Source organism: Cuculus canorus, chromosome 13, assembly GCF_017976375.1.
Source record: "Cuculus canorus isolate bCucCan1 chromosome 13, bCucCan1.pri, whole genome shotgun sequence".
Classification (NCBI taxonomy): domain Eukaryota; kingdom Metazoa; phylum Chordata; class Aves; order Cuculiformes; family Cuculidae; genus Cuculus; species Cuculus canorus.
The window spans coordinates 13,935,841-13,941,868 of NC_071413.1; the positions used below are offsets into that span (position 1 = coordinate 13,935,841).

Consider the following 6,028-nt stretch of genomic DNA (forward strand, 5'->3'; position numbering starts at 1 on the left):
ATAATACCTTTTGATTATTCTTCATGTGAATATATAAGATTCTCCACAAGCATACCGTATATTTGATGAAAATATTTTCTTTCAATTGGCTTCTTTCTGTTGGTTTTGCGTTGTTGCTTTTCTTTTTTTAGCATCACCACCATACAGTTTAATTTGAACATTCTACTTTCAAAGACTATTATGTATCAATTTAACTTCTTGGTTAAATTTATACCCTACTTCATTTGCTTATTCTTTAGTAGAATGTGTATTTTGATGAATTTAGTGTGCTAATGTTTCCCCTTTATTACTAACAGCAAATTTCTTCACTGATAATTACAAACGTAGTACTTGCTAAGTATATGTTTCCTACCTTGGAGTCTCTCCTCTACTGTAAAAGAGAGTAGATTTGCTAATACAGTTTCTCAGCCAGTTTGTCTCTTGCGAGGCAATGATGTTTGCATGTAACGTTTCTCCCGCGGTTCCCTCAGTTTAGTATGGATGTCTGATCAGCACAAGCTCAACGTGTGTAATGTTTCCAGCTCTCCTTTCTTGGTGAAAGTAAAGTGCTGAGTGAAACAGATACAAAATAAGTTCTTGGATGGATATAGAGGTACAGACGGGAACACAGGTTAACAATTAAGAAGAGATTTGAAGGTCTGAAATATTATTGAGAGAAGGTTAAGGATAGTGAGTGGTAGATAATCAGAGGTAAAAAAATAATAACTGCAACAATGAAAAACAAAACATGGCATTATTTATGTACTATACAAAAGGATGAAGGAATAAACCTTAGTTGTAGAAGTTATAGCTAAATTCTAGTTATAGAAGGACAAAAATCGTGCTTTAACAAGCTGCCTGATGCTGAGATTTCAGATGACCGAACCCCCACCATTCTATAGACAACTGAACAAGTCACGAAGAAATTCAAGGGACAGTGAAAGTGCCCAGGTACAGCAAAGCACCAAGTCTTGAAAACATTTCTGCTGAGTTATTAAAAGTAGCAAAGGGTAAGTTTTGTTTGAAGATTTTAAATGGAGTTATGAAGACATTTAAAGGTATAATTTGGAGATTAAAATAAATTTAAACAGATGAAAATTGAGTTGTAACTGATAAAAAGGGCATGTAAAGTACTGCTGTATCTCAGTCTTTGTTACAGCCCATAGGATTCTCACTTTGATACTAATCTATAAGCTTACATTTTATTTGGCAGGTATAGTAAGAAAATATCAGGAAGCCTATTAAAATAAAAAGAACATGTCCACTATGAATAATGTATTTTTGTTATTTTTGATCAATGTCAGGCTTGGAAAAAGCCCCAAATGATTTCCTCCAGCTTTTTGATAACTTATGATGTTCTTATTTTAAAGAAACGTAATCAAGTGAAAATGGTAAGAAACATGCTATCTGGAGAGGTAAAAATGAAACTAATTTTAGCATAAAAGGCAACTTAAGCACCCAGACAAGCTTACAAAGAGTTCATCGTGATAACCATGCTATATAGTTTTTGTATCTGGAAGTGTTAAACATAGAAACGTGGAATGGTTTGAGTTGGAAGGGACCTTCATAGATCATCTAGTCCAATCCCAACTGTGGGAGGTTGGTAATAAAGCAAGTGTATGAACATGAAACCAAGCATATTTGAGGCCAAGAGAGGTATCAGAAAGGTCAAAGAGACCAGCTAAGTGTCTTTTGTAAGCTCATTCTTTTGGGGCTTGGTCTTATGCCAACCAAAGAGAACAGGGAGCAATAGCAATTGAGTGAGTCGTAAGATATTTAATATGAATTACAGCAACAGACAAAAGATACTGCTGACATGAAGTGGAACAAATTATGAGTGCACATGAGGACCTTTAGGGTTCATAAGGTCTAGCAGATTTTTTTTATTTCTGGTAATTCCTATAACAACAAGCAAAATTTTTATTATGGATCATATATAGTAACTGTTTTTTCACCAACAGTTAACTAAATCCATTATCTTTATTATTATTATAGGATACATAGAAAGGGGAAATTTATAGAAGGCTTTATAGCAGATATTACTTATTTAGTCATTCCAAGAACCTGGGATCCAATTTGCGGGCAGTATCGTACTCAAATTTCTCTTCTAGGGTGCTGTGCTCTATCCCCTTGAAAGGTGCCTGTTATTTCCTACCCATTTGTTATAGTATCCTGTTCTTGGCAATACGCCTGCTATTTAAGGTTGCTTTCACTAATCAGCCATAAGTTAATTTCTTTTCCAGCAGAATCTCTGATCTCATTATGTTGTCTTTAAAGCTGAAGGCCTCAGGTTTTTGTATGATTCTGTGGTTTTGGGGTTTTTTTTTTACTTTGATATTCTTAAGTTAAAAGACTGTGTTTCTTGGTATTTATTTGGTAGTCTTTTAAAGAGTGACAGTTTGGGCAGTCATAGAGCAATAGTCACATTTTTATTTAACAGTTATGAGATTCAGTGACTGATGCAGCTGTGGAATATGGATCATGTCCTTCAAATAACCTGTGCTCCATGGATTGCCTTGCAATGGAACGTAGAAGAATTAGTCACATAGGCTACCAGGTCTCAGGGCTAAACACAAAATCAAGTCAATAATAACATAACAAAAACAATTTTTCCTGCCCTGTGACATGCAATTCTTTTTCTAGGGTTTATATGTGTATTTTAGCTGATAGCTATGACTCTCCTCGTTGTACGTCTTTCTGATTTCTTTGTAGCAGCCAACATGTTTAAAAGTTTATATGCTGATCTGTGACTCCTGTGTAGTACAGTTGTGCTTTGAGATGTTTCTTTTCAGAACAGGCTGATCACTTTTTCCGTTTTCTTTTTTTTTTTCCTTTTAAGATAGATGGCCATTACCAGTACATGGGAACAACAGTCAAACTTGATATGTTGCATATGCTATGAGTTTAATGTTTTTTCCGTTGCACTTCATTTCCTTAATGCTACCTGAGGTATTTTGAGACATACGCATTCCTGTCCTCTGTCTTTCAGAGTTAGCTTCAACTAGAGCAATAAAATCTGGATGCTTTTTAGAGCATTAAATCCGGCGAATGGAAATTTGTCATGATGTCTTTCAGGACCACCAGGTGTATGTCAGATAGTGGGAAAGTTTCTCCACAGGTAACTCAAATCTCTGTGAGCAAGCCTAGTACATGAAGAAGCCATTTGTATCCCACTGAGTCCCGTAATGTTGAGCGCGTTGCTGAGATTTACACAAGTCCGATCTATGCAACTGATAAGATGGCTGCAGCAGGGATGACCTGAATCACTGCTTCTCGTGCCTCAGAGGCTGTGGCACTAGTGGGGGGTTTGGGTTTTTTATTTGTTTTGGTTTTAGCTCGGTCAAAGCTACCGTGAAGGGTACATTTTATTAAACCAGGCAGCTGGAAAGCAGTTAGGTGGAAGAGCTCAGGAAAGGAAGCCACATTGCCTCTTGGGCATGGAGTGGAAACACTGGGTCAAAGGTAATATATCGGCGAAGGCCCTGAACGTCTCTTTCCGTATCTTACTTAGGGTTGCCCCAATGCTTTTAGACAGAATTATTGTCAATGGTATTGATTAGATGTTCTGATAATCTAGCAAGCTTCCTGATGTGTTAAATTTCCTTCTTTCACGTGGCGTTAAGTGTGGAAGAAGTATATGTAACTGCAGAAGTAACTCTCAGTGGACACCACCAATGTATGACTGCTTGCCATCAATTGTGCTGTGCATGCCAATTCCAATTAGGTATTTGCCAGTCACTTTTAACACTTTCTAACAATTCTGTGTACCCCTACTAATGCGCAATATACTTCTAGAGTTTAACATGTTTTTATCAGAAGAGATTACAACACAAAGTTTTATTCAGACATAAAAAAAAAATGAATTAAATTTCTGCTGCATTTAGAACATGTATTCTTAAAAGTATATACTCAAACTCAAAAGTGGGCAAAGAAAATATAGACTGCAGGACAGCAGGATTTTGTATTTAAAGCAGTTTGTCAGGGCAAGAGCAAATGTAACATTTGAATTTAGAAGTTAAAATTTGACGTGCATCTTGGAAGAAGAACTAGCTTCACATAAGCTTTTGATTTCTTTTGTATAGACATTAATCATTGTTTTATCAACAACTGCAGACATGATCAGATGTCATTGCTACTTTTGTCTAAAGGGTCTTGTGTGACGTCCGACTTAATCAACAGCTCCTCCCTCGCTGCGGTAATGGAGAGCGGTGGTAGGGCAGCCCGTGGGCCTTGATGCAACCCACAAGACAGTGCCCAAAATTCCTGTCAGTCAAAATAAGACATATTGCAGCAAGAAATGGGTTAACGGTTGTATTTCTACTTCAGCAAATGCACAATAAAGAGCTAGATTAGTAGAGATGAAAAATTTATTGCAGAACTGCCACAGTATTATGAAAAACAAAATGATTTCATTGAGCAGTAGTTCTGTTACCATAATCCTAACGATAAAGTCCGTTACAATAATAATAGGAGAAAAACTAATTGCAGCGAGGACAGAACAAATCTTTTTTAATCCTCATTGTCATCTCAACTAAATCCAAACCTATTTGTATTAACCTTTGCTGACAGAGTCACATGATGGACATAATTTCTTGTAATTTACCAGCAGTAGATCTAACCTTTCTTCATCAAATATTCATAAAGGCATGATTCTCAGTGATTTTCTGTCTCTTTTCATATTTACAGCTTGTTGTCTTCTTCCTTTTACTATAATTTGAACACAATTGAAGTCAGATGGAATTAAAGTTAAATTGTTTTAGTGGCTACAGTACCTGAAAGCAAAGAACAACTAATTGAAATTTCTTTCAAGTAGAGATCATGCTGTACTCTGATGTGATGGCATTAAGCAGTCTAAATGTCCTTGCCTTTCAAAGGAAAAAAAACCCAACGCAGATTAAATAGCATCAGTTCTTGTACTTGCACAACTGTTTAGGGAGAGTGTGTTGTGCGTCTGCATAAAAACACACATGGAACTGAAAATAGGTAGATATGGATCCTTGGACAGTGTGTTTGAGTGAAAAAGAAATGCTGTGGGCTTGATGCCGTATTTAGGTGTAAATAAGAATAACCATTGAACTCAATATAATTATGCTAGTGTAAAGCTGATCAAGAGATTGAAGATATATCGGTTTGATTAAGGCAATGTGGAACTGATATGAGACATAGACTGTGCATCTTTTTACCTCTAAGAAGTTTTAAATCTGAGATACAGTTATATGCTAGCTGTAGAATGACCACACTTCCCAATGGATTTTTTAACAAAGAAAATAAGACTTCTTCAGTGCAAATATAAGGTATAATGGCAAAAATTAAACAGAAATTAGTATACTTAAAATATTAGAATGTGATAAATTCTCAGAAATATTTTAGACTGGTATGTTTGAATTTAAGATGACTAAGTAATTGTTGTAAACATTCTTTGCATCGTGCTATGAACAGAAACTATGCCTTTGAGTAGCTTTAATAGATGATTTGATATTGCTCTGCTCATCCTCTCAGAATAGATTGTGGATAAGTGGAAACAATATATATGGTTTATAATAAGCATAGCTTTAAAATGCAATGCTTTTTAAGTAAGCATAAAATGCGATGCTTACTTTGTCTTTATCACTTCGTTGTCCAATTCTGGGTGCACACCAGCCAGTAACTGAGCTGTTAGGACCTTGTTTAACATTTTTCAGGTATGGCTGTCATTCTTTTCGTGAGCAATCCCTACTGTCTAATGCGATGAGCTGCTGAGAGCCGTCAACTCCCATTTTCATCACTGAGAACTGAATGTTCAGCGCCTTCTAGCATTAAATCTCTAGAGAACAGACAGTTCTAGCAGGTCCCAAGTAGGAAGATATTGCTGAAAATTAATGAAGAAAACATCTTAAAGATACTTTGGTCATAATTTCTACTTTTCTGGAGTAGTACAGAGGATTCTGTTGTTTTTGCCAGGTTCCTATATAGCAATGATCAAATGGCAATTACTGATGAAAAATACTTGTTTCTTTCCTCAAACCTGTTGTTATCTTTGAAGCAGTAGATGAAGGGGCATTAACTGTCA

The 6,028-nt window shown here is 36.0% G+C and overlaps 1 protein-coding gene across 7 annotated transcripts in view; it reads left to right on the plus strand.

Moving 5' to 3' along the window:
- The window catches only part of FTO (FTO alpha-ketoglutarate dependent dioxygenase), a 240,029-nt gene that overhangs the window by 209,959 nt on the left and 24,042 nt on the right, over positions 1–6,028 (plus strand). The gene's annotated exons all lie outside the window — the stretch shown is intronic.